Source organism: Nerophis ophidion, linkage group LG28 (genome assembly GCF_033978795.1).
Source record: "Nerophis ophidion isolate RoL-2023_Sa linkage group LG28, RoL_Noph_v1.0, whole genome shotgun sequence".
Taxonomy (NCBI): Eukaryota; Metazoa; Chordata; class Actinopteri; order Syngnathiformes; family Syngnathidae; genus Nerophis; species Nerophis ophidion.
The window spans coordinates 24,036,475-24,054,340 of NC_084638.1; the positions used below are offsets into that span (position 1 = coordinate 24,036,475).

Here is a 17,866-nt window from a genome sequence, read left to right on the forward strand (position 1 = left end):
CATCTCTAACTGTTATTGCTAGGGTATTCCAGAGTACTGGAGCCCAAATAGAAAACGCTCTAAAGCCTGCAGACTCTTTTTGGGCTCTTGGAATTACTAAGCCTGAGCTCTCGGAACGCAGATTTGTGACTGGGACATATGGTACGATACATTCAGCAAGATAGGATAGAGCTACACCAGGGGTGTCAAACTCGTATTTATTGGGTGGTCCACGTCATAGTTATGGTTACCCTCGGAGGGCCTTTTGTAACAGTGAACAATTTACAGTGGGGCAAAAAAGTGTTTAATCAGCCACCGATTGTGCAAGTTCTCCCACTTAAAATGATGACAGAGGTCTGTAATTTTCATCAAATCTACACTTCAACTGTGAGAGACAGAATGTGAAAAAAAAAATCCAGGAATTCACATTGTAGGAATTTTAAAGAATTTATTTGTACATTATGGTGGAAAATAAGTATTTGGTCAACCATTCAAAGCTCTCACTGATGGAAGGAGGTTTTGGCTCAAAATCTCACGATACATGGCCCCATTCATTCTTTCCTTAACACGGATCAATCGTCCTGTCCCCTTAGCAGAAAAACAGCCCCAAAGCATGATGTTTCTACCCCCATGTTTCACAGTAGTTCTGGTGTTCTTGGGATGCAACTCAGTATTCTTCTTCCTCCAAACACGACGAGTTGAGTTTATACCAAAAAGTTCTATTTTGGTTTCATCTGACCACATGACATTCTCCCAATCCTCTGCTGTATCATCCATGTATCCATTTCGGTATCAACTCAACTCGTCGTGTTTGGAGGAAGAAGAATACTGAGTTGCTTCCCAAGAACACCATACCTACTGTGAAGCATGGGAGTGGAAACATCATGCTTTGGGGCTGTTTTTCTATTAAGGGGACAGGACGATTGATCCGTGTTAAGGAAAGAATGAATGGGGCCCTGTATCGTGAGATTTTGAGACAAAACCTCCTTCCATCAGTGAGATCTTTGAATGGTGGGCCAAATACTTATTTTCCACCATAATTTACAAATAAATTCTTACAATGTGAATTCCTGGATTTTTTTTCACATAGTTGAAGTGTACCTTTGATGAAAATTACAGACCTCTGTCATCATTTTAAGTGGGAGAACTTGCACAATCGCTGGCTGACTAAATACTTTTTTGCCCCACTGTATACATTTAAAAAAGCTTCATGACACAATTATTTATTCTTACATATTTTTACGTACACCGTAAAAAACACGTGTAGATTTTAGAGTAAAGTTTAGCTGCTGAAATGTTACCATAAAATGTACCGTGTTTTTGTTACATTGTGTACTGTTAATGGGAAAACAGTACCACCGTTCTACTGTAAAATCTACGGTCATTTTTACGGTGTATTAATGCAAATGGAAAACATTTTTTATTTATTTTGTTTTTACGGTAAAGCTCTGGCAACTGAGCTACCATTTTTTACTGAATTTTTTTTTTTTTTTTACATCGTACAAATTGATGGATAAGTTGCTTAAAATGAATGAGTAATGCAGATATTTAAATACTTATTTTGATATTAGTTTGGAATGTGTGATAATATATTTGTTGCAATATTACATTAAGTTTAAAATATATGACATTGCATACAGTACATGTATTTTTTTCTGTCAAAAATAGAAAGTTGACTACATTTACAAAAAAATACAGGCATGGTAATTCCAAGCCTTTACGGGCCACATAAATTAGGTGGCGGGCCAGATATGGCCCCCAGGCCTTGAGTTTGACACCTAGACCGTGGGCCAGGTGGTCCCTTTATTGTCCTCTGGAAGCGGCAGGAGCAGTGTGCAGGTAAGAATCAATTTTAATTTGACTAACTATTAAACGCTTAAAAATATCACTTTCATCATCTTCTGGAATACAATCGAACCGCTTGTGTCTGCAGCGATCACTTTGTAAAACGTTTGAGAAACTTTATGCGATGCTGTTTAGTTACATAAGAAGTGTTTGATAGCAGAATTAAACGGAAAGAAACGGTTTTTTTGTTGTATTGTGGTTGCTATGCCTAAATATAACTAGAAGACCTGCTTGTGTAAATAAACTAACTTCATGTTAAGTCCTAGTGATAAATATCGGGATTGTTGGTACAGCAGGGATTGATTTATGACCCACTGAGGCAGTGCACGTCGGCCCCACGTGGTCTCCAAGCTCCGCCCGAGAAGAGAGTGTGGCCTCAACCGGAAACAGAAAAATAAACGTCATATCCGTCCGCCATTTTAATTTTGTAGTTCTTGTAAGCTTTCCGTCATTTTAGTTGTAGTACGTAAAGCAGTTATTCCGTTTCAGAGGATTAATCCTACCCTGTCGAATGTGTTATTTAATTTGATAACAGTGATTTATCCTTTTTTACTTCACATTATTATTTTTAGTCAAAGTAAATAGAGCATTTAGAACACTATTTCACGGCATTCTAACCCATTTACAAAAGTTTATTTCTATACCATGTTAGAGCCGTATATTATCTTGTTGTGTTGTACTACCAAGGCTGCTTTGAGTAATAATAGATATGTATAAACTAATAAAACGTACATTTATTCACTATTTGTTGTTCTTATTTTAAAAGTATATTGTTTTGTGGAAAAAAAAGTGAACTATTTTCCTTATTTTAAAATAATTATTTTTTATGCTATTGTCATAAAATATAGTTTCTAAAACTATTTTTCTTATTTTAATAGCATCACGTTGCCGTCTACTTCTTCTTTTTTACTTCAAATACAGCCGTTTGATTTGAATTCCTTATTCCACTCTTCTTAAAGTGTCACACCTATGGATCATGTTTTGTTTTGGTCATGTTCGGTTTGGTTTTTTTGGACATTTGGTTCTGTCTTGGCACTTCCTGGTTTGTTTTTGTTACCATGACAACTCCCGCACCTGTTCCTAATTATCACAGCCACTGCTTAAGTCATTTTCTTTCTGTCCATCAGTCTGGGAACATTAACTTTCATTGCATTCTACGACCTTTGCTGCTCATCGCTCCATGCCATTGACCCCCTGCCACGCACCTCGCTGTTTATGTTTTATATTTTGAACGTTATTTTTAACACTGTGACTACAAGTCCATCCATCCATCCATTTTCTACCGCTTATTCCCTTTTTGGGGTTGCGGGGGGCGCTGGCGCCTATCTCAGCTACAATCGGGCGGAAGGCGGGGTACACCCTGGACAAGTCGCCATCTCATCGCAGGGCGTGATTACAGGTGGAATTATTCATTACTTATCATGTTAAGCAATTTCAGCTCAGATTTATCCGAGAGCCAGATGCATTCATCTGGCTGTAGAGCCAAAGGTTCCCTACCCCTGGCATAGAACATGGGTGTCAAACTCTGGCCCGCGTGATATTTAATTTGGCCCTTGAGGCAATATCAAATTAACATTACAGCTGACCCGCTCTGATGTAACATTATTCGATATTAAGAAGGGACCTTTATTTTGAAGGCGAGTTGCTCCTTCCTCCGGTTTTCCGGAAGTCTGCGCGTGCCAGTCTGACGCTAACTTGTTTACACACGAGACGTATTTACGTGTTTCAGCACTCAAAGTTGGTTGTTTCTTCCCAAGAAGTGCCTTGGAAACATTGTAAGTCTTGTGTCTGTTTTATGAGTAACATGAAGACGTTGTGTGTGCGTGTAAATGTAAAAAAAATAATACTGCGTGACGATAGCTTGTTCTCCTGTTTTAGCTTGTTGCTACTTAGCATTTAGCTTCTTAGCTCGCTAGCTCACTCCTCTAAAGGAGGGTGCAATGTTTGTGTCTCTCCTCTTCAGTATAGAATGTATATTATCCTGTGTTGTTTACAAGCATTCCATATGTAAATCTCTTTCATGTGTGGCTTTGAGTGTTAGGACTATTTATGAGGAGAGGTGGGTAGAGTAGCCAGAAATTGTACTCAAGTAAGAGTACTGTTACTTTAGAGATTTATTACTCAAGTAAAAGTAAGGAGTAGTCACCCAAATATTTACTTGAGTAAAAGTAAAAAGTATGTTGTGAAAAAACTACTCAAGTACTGAGTAACTGATGAGTAACCTGATTACGGCAACAAATAATGCACAAAAACATAAAAATAGCAATGAGCAAATTCATAGCCTGGAATATCTCTTAAACAACTAAAACAATAATATGTATTAAATAATAATACATTAAAATAAAACATATAAGGTAAATTGAGCCACAATAACTTAAGAGCACCATAGGCTCAGTAGGCATTTATTGATTGATTGATTGATTGATTGATTGAAACTTTTATTAGTAGATTGCACAGTACAATACATATTCCGTACAATTGACCACTAAATGGTAACACCCCAATAAGTTTTTCAACGTTAATCAGTTACTTAACCTTCTTCTTGTGTTAGCTTTCTGTTACCATCTCTTATGTTAACGGGTCGGTTTTGACCCATGTCTTAAATCAGCTGTAAAATACACTAAAAACAATTATCTATCATCCAATTTGTTTCTCATCTCTTGGTTACCTCGTTAGGCCTCCTTATCCTTGAAAATATTGGTTTTAATATTTTTGGTTTGGGCCATTGGGCCTTTTTTTGTCAGTATACCCCTCGATTTTAATTTTTAAAAATAGTAAAACGAACCTCAAGGGAATCATATAAATAAAAAAAAGGTTGTTGTGTTACCTAACTATTACTAAGGAGTATTAGAACACATCTCTTAAATAAATGTGTTTTATTTATTTTTTCATTTTAAGAATTTTAACTATAGTAACATCTATGGTGTTACGGGTCAATTTCGACCCATATATATTTACTTCAAGAAAAAGGCTAAAACGTATTTTTTTCAGCAACAGAAATCCAACATCAAACAAACAACAACCAACAACCAATCAAGCAAATGAAACCAAGAGAAATATATTACTAGTTCCAAAACTAACAAAAAAAACAAAATCAGAGTGGCAAAAAGTGACACTTTTAGTGTCCGTCTTTTGTTTGTTTTTGTACAGGATAACAAGGTAAAATGAGAATCCACTAAAGCTCACATGATTGGGAGAGGAGCTGGCTGTCAGTGTGTTCAGTTTTGGCTCTTATCATTGCTTTATCATCTTATTTTTATAACTGGGTCGAAACCGACCCTAACAACACCAGGGGCATAATTTCTACCAAAGCGTTTTATAATTTAGTGAAAAAAATTAAAATGTTTTATTTTGTTGACAAAGAGGTTCCTGACAAAGTCAAAAAGCTTTGATGCAAAAAAATAAATGTATGTGGTGTTTTTATGCATTTAAAAACTAAAACGGGTCGGTGCCGACCCTAACACAAGACGAAGGTTAATAAATGACCAAGTCGAGGTGATCTAAATCATATATACATACACACACATATCATATATATTAGGGATGCAGCGATTAATCGGTAACCGAATATATTCGGCCGAATATGGCAAAAAAAGCCACATTCGGCCTTCGGTGGAATGAGTTAAATGCAAGGCCGAATAGTGGCGTATGACGCAATTTTTTGATGCGGTGACGCAATCAACCAACGTGCAGTGACGCGGTGACGTTGGAACCAGGCGCCTTCGGAAAAATGTCAGCAGTGTGGAGATATTTTAAAGTGTCGGAAAGTGACAAAACTATTGCAGTTTGCAACGAATGTTCAGCCAAACTGTTTCGAGGAGGTGCCTCGTGGCCGACGTCTTTGAGAGGACGAAAATGTTTGCGACTGACAGTGCCAAAGCAAACGGAATTACAAAGAAGGTAATTTAGGTTATGGCTTCGGATGATCAACCGTTTAGTGTTGTGGAGGACATTGGCTTTCGGAGACTCATGGAGCACATTGAGCCCCGTTACACGATACCGAGCAGACGGTATTTCTCTGATGTGTGCTCTTTACATTGTGTGTGTGCTGTTTACATTATTAGCCTGTTGTGTAGGCTACCTGTATGAGGTTACAAGCACACACTTAATTGAGATTTACTTGAGCCTTCTGTTTACATTATTAGTCTATCTACTGTGGCTAAGCAGACTTTTGCCAAAAGGACAATAATTCATTTGTTGTGGGTTTATCCACTTTAATGCACTTTATTTTTTTTTGGAATGCATGTTTTTTTTTAAGGCCTAATATAAATGAAAAGCTTTGTGCTTTTTTGAAAAGCAAAGGCTACTGGAATATTAAAAAAATGTCAATGTTCAATAAAAATGTACTTTATTTAAAAAAACATGTCTAAAAATGTATTGTACGCTGTTTATGCAATATAAAATTTTGGGGGAAAAACTGCATTCATTATTCGGTATTCAGTATTCGGCCTTCGGCCAAGCTTTTAAATTTTATTCGGCTTCGGCCACAAATTTTAATTTCGGTACATCCCTAATATATATATATATATATATATATATATACAGTATATACACAGTATATAATTTATAGGTATTTATTTTGCCGTTTTTGTTTACATGTTAAAGGTGTTTTAATGAACATACATACATGTTTAACATATAGATTCCTATCTTTCATGAAGACAAGAATATAAGTTGGTGTATTACCTGATTCTGATGACTTGCATTGATTGTAATCAGACGTCCACGTTTTCAAATGGAGGAAAAAAAAAGTTCCTCTTTTCTGTCTAATACCACATGAAAGTCGTTGATTTTTGGCATCTTATTTGTCCAGCTTCCATATTCGTTTTTATACACTTTACAAGAAATACATGGGCGGCAAACTCCGTAGCTTGCTAGCTTGTTTGCGCTGGCTTTCGGAGACTCTTATTTTGTTAGCGCAGGCGCGATGGAGCGGCACTTTTATTGTGAAGACAGGAACTGTGCGATCAGTCTTTAGGCTTTTGACGGGAAGTACGGTTGAAATAAAAAGTGTCTTTTTTCCTTTACACTTTTGATTGATTGATTGATTGAAACTTTTATTAGTAGATTGCACAGTACAGTACATATTCTGCACAATTGACCACTAAATGGTAACACCCCAATAACTTTTTAAACTTTTTTAGGTCGGATTCGACGTGTGACGGTCATGTGACCTCCTGGTTTTGTTTGATTGGTGACTGCATTTGATTGGTGAAACGCAGGCATGCGTAGTTCCTACTTTGAATGCGTGTCTGACAAAACCAAAACAAACAAAGCGTGCATTAACAGATTGATAAAAAAAAGTAGCGAGTAATGAGCTGATTGTAGATAAATGGAGCGGAGTAAAAGTAGCGTTTCTTCTTTATAAATATACTCAAGTTAAAGTAAAAGTATGTTGCATAAAAACTACTCTTAGAAGTACAATGTATCCCAAAAGTTACTCAAGTAGATGTAACGGAGTAAATGTAGTGCGTTACTGCCCACCTCTGTTTATGAGCACTGTTTACATGCTATTGTATGAGCTGTGTGTGTATGTGTGAAAACATGTTATGCAGCAAAAATTTATGGACATGTTGTTACTTAGTAGTGTTTATTTGGCATATATTTTGTGTCTCTTTATACAGTTTTACATTAAAGAAAAAAAACGAAAACAAAATCAATACAAGGAAAAGAGAAAACAAAGAAAGAAATGACCAATTAGACAAGAAGAAGGGAAAAGTGCATTCTCTGTGAAAACCACCAAAGCTTCTTAAAGATAAAAGGCCCGGACTTTTTCTTCCATTTCCTTGGGATCTTCATGTTAACTATCTGTCAACTTGTTTACGTCACGGACACAGACACGTAGGACGGAATACCCGCCGTTATTACACAGCAGCGGTGCCGGCCGCTGTAACACCGCAATTTCTCACACTTGCCAATCCTCCCGAAGTTCAATCCCCCTCCCGAAAATCTCCCGGGGCGAGCATTCTCCCGATTTCCACCCGGACAACAATATTGAGGGCGTGCCTTAAAGGCACTGCCTTTAGCATTCTCTACAACAGGGGTTGGGAACCTTTTTGGCTGAGAGAGCCAAAAAGCCAAATATTTTAAAATGTATTTCCGTAAGAGCCATATAATATTTTTTTTAACACTGAACACAACTAAACGCGTGCATTTTTAAGTAAGACCAACATTTCTAGAGTATAATAGGTCTTATTCTTTGTAATAACATTGCTATTCTGAAGCTAACTGTGGAGGGGGCGTGGCCCGCGGGCCTGCAGCGAACTGGGTTTTGCCAGGACCGGCCTCGAAATCAGCGAGAGCTGCGTAGATGGCCCACCTGAGCCTTGTTATCTAATCACCTGTCGCTCTGTTATAAGCAGCAGCCAGGGGGAGAGACGGGGTTGGGGCTGGAGCCAGAGCGCGAGCGAGAACGAAAGAGAAAATCACAATTGCTGGAAAGCAACTGAGAGACTTATTGAAAAATAAAACAACCCTGAAACGGGCTCTCATGTCGGTGCTTGGTGGTCTGAAGAACCCCCAGGAAGACAAGCCCCACCCTAACCTTTAATAAACAAATAACTTCTTAACGCAACTTCTTGAACAGGTGCGGTAGTTAACGGATGGATGGACTAAAAATGCATGAGAATGTTTTATGTTTTGAACATTATTTTTAACACTGTGATTACAAGTGGAATTTTTCATTACTTATCATGTTAAGCAATGTCAGCTCAGATTTATCCGAGAGCCAGATGCAGTCATCAAAAGAGCCACATCTGGCTCGCGAGCCATAGGTTCCCTACCCCTGCTCTACAACCTGTCGTCACATCCGCATTTCCTCCATACAAACAGCGTGCAGGCCCACTCGCATATTATATGTGGCTATTACACACACATAAGTGAATGCAAGGTACACTTGGTCAACAGCCATACAGGTCACACTGAGGGTGGCCGTATAAACAACTTTAACACTGTTACAAATATGCGCTACACTGTGAACTCACACCAAACAAGAATGACAAACACATTTCGGGAGAACATCTGCACTGTAACATAATATAAAAACAACAGAACAAATACCCAGAATCCTTTGCAGCACTAACTATTTCGGGACGCTACAATATATTTTGATATTTACCTCAGAAGGCTGCAAATAGAAAAGAGGCATTAAATTTGTATTTAAATTGTATTTGATATGCCATTGATATTTTTAAATTATTATTATTATTTGAAACTTGATTTTGCATGTCACTATAAAGTTATATAAGCCTTGCTTGTTCAATATTCAATGCAAAACTTGTTTGGGTCCCTATTAAAAGGTTACTTTGTTCAACCTCGGCCCCTCGGCTTTGTTCAGTTTTAAATTTTGGCCCACTCTGTATTTGAGTTTGACACCCCTGATAAAGAACAAGGTGCATCCATTGCTGTTAACGCACTTGAACACAAGTTTAAACCACAAGTGAGTGATCACAGGGGAAATAAAAATGGTAACAAAGACACTGAATGCAGAAACTGCGGAGGGAGATATCCTCACAGAGGAGACTGTCCGGCAAAAGGCAAGGGCTGCCATTTGGAAAATCCAACCATTTGGCAAAGGTATGCCGCTCAAATCAAAGAAAATCAGCTCAAGACAGAAATATACGTCATGATCACAATAAAGCAGGGGTCACCAACGCACCAGGTAGCCCGTGAGGACCTGATGAGTCGCCCGCTGGCCTGTTCTAAAAATAGCTCAAATAGCAGCACTTACCAGTGAGCTGCCTTTATTTTTTGAATTGTATTTATTTACTAGCAAGCTGGTCTCGCTTTGCTCGACATTTTTAATTCTAAGAGAGACAAAACTCAAATAAAATGTGAAAATCCAAGAAAATATTTTAAATACTTAGTCTTCTCTTGTTTAAATAAATTCATTTATTTTGTTTATTTTGCTTCTTATAACTTTCAGAAAGACAATTTTTGAGAAAAAATGCAACCTTAAAAATGATTTTAGGACTTTCAAACACATATACCTTTTTACCTTTTAAATTCCTTCCTCTTCTTTCCTGACAATTTAAATCAATGTTCAAGTATTTTTTTTCCATCATTGTAAAGAATATTAAATACATTTTAATTTATTTCTTCATTTTAGCTTCTGTTTTTTCGACGAAGAATATTTGTGAAATATTTCTTCAAACTTATTATGATTAAAATTCAACAAAAATATTCTGGAAAATCTATAAAATCTGTAGAATCAAACTTAAATCTTATTTCAAAGGCTTTTGTATTTCTTTTAAAATTTTTGTTCTGGAAAATCTAGAAGAAATAATGATATGTCTTTGTTAGAAATATATCCATCCATCCATTTTTTACCACTTATTCCCTTTCGGGGTCGCGGGGGGCGCTGGCGCCTATCTCAGCTACAATCGGGCGGAAGGCGGGGTACACCCTGGACAAGTCACCACCTCATCGCAGGGCCAACACAGATAGACAGACAACATTCACACACTAGGGCCAATTTAGTGTTGCCAATCAACCTATCCCCAGGTGCATGTCTTTGGAAGTGGGAGGAAGCCGGAGTACCCGGAGGGAACCCACGCATTCACGGGGAGAACATGCAAACTTCACACAGAAAGATCCCGAGCCTGGATTTGAACCCAGGACTGCAGGACCTTCGTATTGTGAGGCAGACGCACTAACCCCTCTGCCACCTTGAAGCCCTGTTAGAAATATAGCTTGAGGATTATAAATACATCGGTGTAATCATGGACAACAAGCTGAATGGGTCAAAACACGCTGAGGCCCTCTACAAGAAGGAACAGAGCCGTCTCTACTTCCTCAGGAGGCTAGGATCCTTCAACGTCTGTACAAAGATGTTGAAGATGTTCTACGAGTCGGTGGTGGCGAGCGCTTTCTTGTACGCCGTGGCCTGCTGGGGAAACTGGCTGAGAGTGAGGGACACAAACAGACTGGACAAGTTGGTAGAGAAGGCCAGTAACGTGGTGGGAGTGGAGCTGGACTCTGGCGGTGGTGTCAGAGAGGAGAAGTTTAGCAAAACCCCTGCCATTATGGACAACACCTCCCACCCACTACACTCGGACCTTGCGGAGAGAATGAGCACGTTCATTGGAAGGCTCAGACTCCCAAAATGCGACACGGAACGACACAGGAGGTCCTTCATGCCGACAGCCATCAGACGGTATAATACATATGTTCCTTGACTGCACTTAAATGTAGTATGTATGTACAATATATTTATATTATTTATATATTATTTATTACTTATATAATATATGACAGGGGTCGAGAACCTTTTTGGCTGAGAGAGCTATGAAAGCCAAATATTTTAAATGTATTTCCTTGAGAGCCATATAATATTTTTTTTAACACTGAATACAACTAAATGCAAGCATTTTTAATTAATAACATTTTTAGAGTACAATAAGCCTCTTATTATATCAAATAACATTATTATTCTGCGGCTAGCCAATAACAGATAAAATACTTCTTACCAATAATATGACTTCTTGAACAGGTGCTGTAGAAAATGGATGTACGGATTTAAATGCATGAGAATGTTTTCTATTTTGAAGGTTATTTTTAACACTGTGATAACCAGCGGAATTATTAATTACTTATCATGTTAAGCAACGTCAGCTCAGATTTATCCGAGAGCCAGATGCAGTCATCAAAAGAGCCACATCTGGCTCTGGAGCCATAGGTTCCCTACCCCTGATATATAATATATATTATATTATGTATTATTATGTATTATTATTATTGTGGCTTCACGGTGGCAGAGGGGTTAGTGCGTCTGCCTCACAATACGAAGGTCCTGCAGTCCTGGGTTCAAATCCAGGCTCGGGGTCTTTCTGTGTGGAGTTTGCATGTTCTCCCCGTGAATGCGTGGGTTCCCTCCGGGTACTCCGGCTTCCTCCCACTTCCAAAGACATGCACCTGGGGATAGGTTGATTGGCAACACTAAATTGGCCCTAGTGTGTGAATGTGAGTGTGAATGTTGTCTGTCTATCTGTGTTGGCCTTGCGATGAGGTGGCGACTTGTCCAGGGTGTACCCCGCCTTCCGCCCGATTGTAGCTGAGATAGGCGCCCGCGACCCCTAAAAGGGAATAAGCGGTAGAAAATGGATGGATGGATGGATTATTATTATTGTCTATTGTGAGCGATCTGTGGTGCTGAATTTCCCCCAGGGATCAATAAAGTACTTTCTATTCTATTATATTGTATTCTATTCTGTTCTATTCCATTCTATAAAGTCTACTTTTTTAACACGTTAACAGTACTTACAGCGCTATAAAACGCTTGATTTACAGGACACATTTAAATATATTTATGAACAATATAACAATATATAACATAAAACTATTAGATAATGTAACAAATCAAAACATTTTTATAATTATTTCTATCGCTTTTAAAACTTTTTTTTTAAAAGCATGCCACATCTCGCGAGAGCAGAGAAGCGCTGTCTTGTGATGTCAAGTGTGCCAACTGTCGTAAAAGCACATGGAAGAAGAACAAAGACGTGAGTAGGACGCTAATAATTCGGTGTTGTTACTCGTTCACTATTATGTAAATATTAATGTCGTACAAAACACATTTTTAATTATTTATTTCAGGGTAAAACGTCTCGGTCTGCGAGAATATTTGCGTTGCTTAGCTAGTCGGGTACTTTAAAGCTGAAAAGCGTCTCGTGCTAGTTAGCTTAGCTTGCTAGCTTAGCTTGTTAGCTGCTCTGATTGATTGAAACTTTTATTAGTAGATTGCACAGTTCAGTACATATTCCGTACAATTGACCACTAAATGGTAACACCCGAATACGTGTTTCAACTTCTTTAAGTCGGCGTAAAATGTAAAATGTGTGCGAAAGAACGATAGCAAAATACCAGGCGGAACTTTCGAGAACAAAATAGGAGAACAATCAACTGTTTTCAAGAAAACAGCGTTTGTGTTACACAGCACATGCTTGTTTCCACGCAGATGTTTCTAACTATATATTTAACTAGCTGAGGCCATTCCTGAAGGAATTGCCCGTGAATGCTCCAAGGCTGAAGTTGAATTTCAATAGGACTAATTATTTAAGTAGAGCACACAATTCCTGAACAGGCTGAGTATTTTGAAGGTGGAACGGTTTGAATCAGATAAGATGGGAATAGGAAAACAATGCTTTGGAGTAGGGGTAGGGAACCTATGGATCTAGAGCAGTGGTTCTCAAACTTTTTTTGTCATCCCCCACTTCGGACAAGGGGGAGTTTTCAAGCCCCACCTGCCACCATCACCCCAACAGAACGCTAATGCCAAGCTTAATATTTTCAAAATTATTGAACATCAAGTACAATTCAAGTTGTATACATTCAAACTCAATAACATAAAATAACATAAAGTTCAATAATATGTAATATAACTGTGCAGCTGTGGTATAACTTGCATCAATTCAATAATAAATAAAATAACTACTCTTCCAGTTTTCTTTGAAAGAAATCAAGTGGCTTATTGACATGATTGGGGTGTGTGGTCTCGAGGTGTCTCTTTAATTTGTTGGGTCTCATGCTGTCTGCTGCTAGCGGTTTTAGACAGAACACACAGGGGTCTCTCCTCTGCCCCCACCACCATTGCCGTGAATCCAAGAGTATCATATTTTCTTTTCGGTTGGCTTTTTGGTTGATTTAGCCCGTCAGATTTTTGTTTCTCTGCAGGCGCTGGCTCTGGCTCGACGACCTTTGAGGTGCGAGTCACAAATGTATCCATTTTGTGTAATTGTGATCCGCACATTAGCCTGCTACCTGTGAAAGATTGTTCAGCTTATCCCCGCCCCCATTAGTTACTGTTGCTATGTCTGTCAAACTTTCGCTCCTACCTAGAAATTTAAGGCCTAGGGGAAAAATAAGTAATTTACATTTATTTATATAGCGGATTTCACAGACAGAATCACAAAGTGATTTACAGTGTGTATAGAAAATGAAAGCATAGTAAAAAAAAAAAAAAATTAAGTTTATAATAAAAAAAAAAAATAAATAAAGTGAAATTTCCTCCCGTTCCTCACTCCCCACCTGTCATGTCTCTATTCCCCACCAGTGGGGCCCGCCCCACACTTTGAGAAACGCTGCTCTAGAGCCAGATGTGGCTCTTTTGAGGACTGCATCTGGCTCTCGGATAAATCTGAGCTGACATTGCTTAACACGATAAGTAATGAATAATTCCACTTGTAATCACAGTGTTAAAAACAACGTTCAAAACATAAAACATTCTACTGCATTTTTATGTTCAAGAAGTTGCTTTAATGGTAAGAAGTAATTTATTTATTATTGGTTAGTGTGGGGCTAGCCCTCCTGGGGGTTCTTCAGACCACCAAGAGCCTGTTTTAGGGTTACAATATTGTTTTATTCTATTTTTCTCTCAGTTGCTTTACAGCAATTGTCTTTTTCTCTTTCGTCCTCACTCGCGCTCTGGCTCCAGCCCCAACGCTGTCTCTCCTACTGGCTGCTGCTTATAACAGAGCGACAGGTGATTAGATACAAAGGCCCAGGTGGGCCGTCTAAGCACCTGTCACTGATTTCGAGGCCGGTCCTGGCAACATCCCGCTTTGCTGCAGGCCCCTCCACAGTTAGCTTCAGAATAACAATTGGGGCGGTATAGCTCGGTTGGTAGAGCGGCCGTGTCAGCAACTTGAGGGTTGCAGGTTCGATCCCCGCTTCCGCCATCCTAGTCACTGCCGTTGTGTCCTTGGGCAAGACACATTACCCACCTGCTCCCAGTGCCACCCACACTGGTTTAAATGTAACTTAGATATTGGGTTTCACTATGTAAAGCGCTTTGAGTCACTAGAGGAAAAGCGCTATATAAATATAATTCACAAAATATCATTCACAATGTTATTACAAAGAATAAGATACTTATTATACTCTGGAAATGTTGGTCTTACTTAAAAATGCACGCGTTTAGTTGTGTTCAGTGATAAAAAAAAATATTATATGGCTCTTGGGGAAATACATTTTAAAATATTTGGCTTCTTGGCTCTCTCAGCGAAAAAGGTTCCCGACCCCTGGTTTGGAGCATACACACAGTTATTAACACTGTTTAAATATATTGTGTATAAGAAGGTGAATTGTCTTGTGGTGATGATGCACTGCTTTGTTTTTATATTCTTCATGTAAACGAGACCGTTTTTGATACACAATATTTATAAGAGGTTTATGCCAGTGGCGTGTAGACTTTATTCTTTTAAAGAAGCAGTGTAACATTTAATGTGGTCATGGATTTCTTATTTAAGTATGAAAAGTAATTTTTAGTATGCAGGAATTCTTATTTATATGTTATTGAATCAGATCACTATTATTTTCAAGTAACACACATGTGTTGTATTTTCCTATTTTGTTTAAACAGGCCAGTACTTTTGGTTCTTTCCGGTGGTTTCCGTGTGCTCGAATAAGGAACGCAGGGGGAAAAAGAGAGCGGAAGACTGGTGAAGACAACACAACTATTGTAAACTCAACTGTAACTTGCCTTTAAGCCACAGCCGTCAAAGTTGGTGTGACTCAAAATAACAAGGGTACTGTAGGTTACCATGGTTACCACCACCAAGTATGGAGGGAGAATTCTTGTCGGACATTTGCTGACATAAAAAAAATGTTGCACTGCCCTGAGCTCCTACTGTACAACTTGCAACAGTTGGCGAACATACAAATGCAGGTTGTCAGATTACTTCTTTCATAAAGTTCAGTTCAGTTTATTTTCAGTCTAACAAAAACATATTCAAACATGTATCACGATTCAAAAATGAATAACATGACTGAAACAGGCAGAAGCAAAAAAGCTTATATGACCAACATAACATTTTTTACATTCAATTAAGTTACCTTTTCTAATAATTTTGTAATACAAAAAGAAATATAGTCATTCGGCATTTACATTTAAGTTGCCCTTTAACAAATAATACAAAATATGTACCTACACACATACACTTTTCTGTAAATAGATAAACATACATACCTTCTAAATACAACATTTAACCAAACAAACATACATTTCTAGTTCACATAACTTTTTAAAATCCATTGTGACATGTTCTTTTTGAAATTAAATACTGAGTCACTCATTTTTATTTCTTTACCAACAGAATTCCACAAATTAACACCGAGAAAAGATAAACATCTACGTTTAACAACTAGTCGTGCTTTTGGTAAAATAAACTTAGATTCATCTCTTGGATTGTATTTGCTGGTCTGTAGAGAGAAGTATTTTTGAATTCCTTCTGGAAGAGTATTTATTTTTGCTTTGAACATTATCTGTGTTATTTCATAATAAACAATATCTTGAAATTTCATAAGTTTTGATTTAACAAATAATGGATGGGTATGGTCATAATATCCTGCTTTGTTTATTAGCCGTACAGCTTTTTTTTGCAGCAAAACAATATCATTAATTATGGTTTTAAAAGTGGTTCCCCAGAGTTCTACACAGTATGTCATGTATGGAAGTATCAAAGTATAATAAATTGTTAACATCCATCCATCCATCCATCCATCATCTTCCGCTTATCCGAGGTCGGGTTGCGGGGGCAACAGCCTAAGCAGGGAAACCCAGACTTCCCTCAGCCACTTCGTCTAGCTCTTCCCGGGGGATCCCGAGGCGTTCCCAGGCCAGCCGGGAGACATAGTCTTCCCAACGTGTCCTGGGTCTTCCCCGTGGCCTCCTACCGGTTGGACGTGCCCTAAACACCTCCCTAGGGAGGCGTTCGGGTGGCATCCTGACCAGATGCCCGAACCACCTCATCTGGCTCCTCTCGATGTGAAGGAGCAGCGGCTTTACTTTGAGTTCCTCCCGGATGAAAGAATTATAATTAAGTAATCCTTTAGTTTTATACAAAACACCAAGTGTTTTTGATATTTTTGTTTTTATATAATTTACATGTTGTCTCCATGAGAATTTATAATCAATTCTAACTCCCAAAAACTTAGTATCAAAGACACGCTCAATTTTATCTCCATTTATTTTAATATTTACTTCATTAGATACCTCAATTTTGGTACCAAATATCATAAATTTAGTTTTAGCAATATTAAGTGATAATTTATTCATATCAAACCAGTTTTTAAGCACTGACATTTCTTGTTCTATTTTTACCAAAAGTTCATTGAAAATTTTTCCAGAACAAAGGATGGTTGTATCATCAGCAAACATAAAAAATGTTAAGAAACTTGATGCATCACAAAAATCATTAATGAAAATTGTAAATAACTTGGGACCAATTATAGAACCCTGAGGAATTCCACAAACTATATTTTTAAATCCAGATATTGTATTATCCACCTGAACACATTCTTTTCTATTTTCTAGATAGCTCTTGATCCAGGACAGAGCTGTCCCTCGGATTCCGTACTTATCCAACTTATTTATTAACTGTCTGTGGTCAATGGTATCGAAGGCCTTTTTTAAATCAATATAGATGGCTATTGTAAATTCATCATTATCGATAGCAGTACTAACCTCCTCTAGCATATGCATTACTGCATACGTAGTTGTTCGATTTTCCCTAAAACCGTACTGCTGCTGGTTAAGCAAGGTGTTTTTTTCCAGAAAATTATTTAACTGTTTTGTAAAAAGCTTTTCTAAAATTTTTGAAAATTGAGTGAGTATTGAGATCGGTCTATAATTTTCCATAAGATGCTTATTTCCGTTTTTAAAAACAGGAATAACCTTTGCTATCTTCATATCATCTGGGAAGTATCCACACTGGAATGATTGATTACATATGTGAGCCAATGGCTTAGCAATTAAATGAATACATTCTTTAATAATTACCATATCTATGTGATGTATTTTCTGTAGATGTTTTACTTTTAAAGGCTCTTACTGTTTGAATTATATCCACTTCTGTTACTCCACTCAAAAACATTGATTTTAAATGAGGGTTTATTGTGTTTTTAGTCAAGCCTGTGTCCTCATAAACAGGTATTTTTTCTGCAAGTGCAGGGCCCATATTAACAAAATAGTCATTAAATTCTTCCACTATTATTTCTTTTTTGTTTAGTTTTATGTTATCATTTATAATGTAGCTCGGAGTCTCAT

At 37.8% G+C, this 17,866-nt stretch overlaps 1 protein-coding gene across 13 annotated transcripts in view; it reads left to right on the forward strand.

Moving 5' to 3' along the window:
* The window catches only part of LOC133545531 (gastrula zinc finger protein XlCGF57.1-like), a 158,724-nt gene that overhangs the window by 87,667 nt on the left and 53,191 nt on the right, over positions 1-17,866 (forward strand). For 2 of the 13 annotated variants that reach the window (XM_061891212.1, XM_061891217.1), the window contains exons 1-2: positions 12,263-12,323; positions 15,182-15,260. The exons of 7 other annotated variants lie outside the window; for them this stretch is intronic. The gene's annotated coding sequence lies outside the window, so the exon portion shown is untranslated. Of the gene's footprint in view, positions 1-3,471; positions 3,600-12,257; positions 12,324-15,181; positions 15,281-17,866 lie in introns of those variants that run through there. 4 more of the 13 variants (XM_061891213.1, XM_061891214.1, XM_061891215.1 and 1 more) reach the window with 4 other exon arrangements.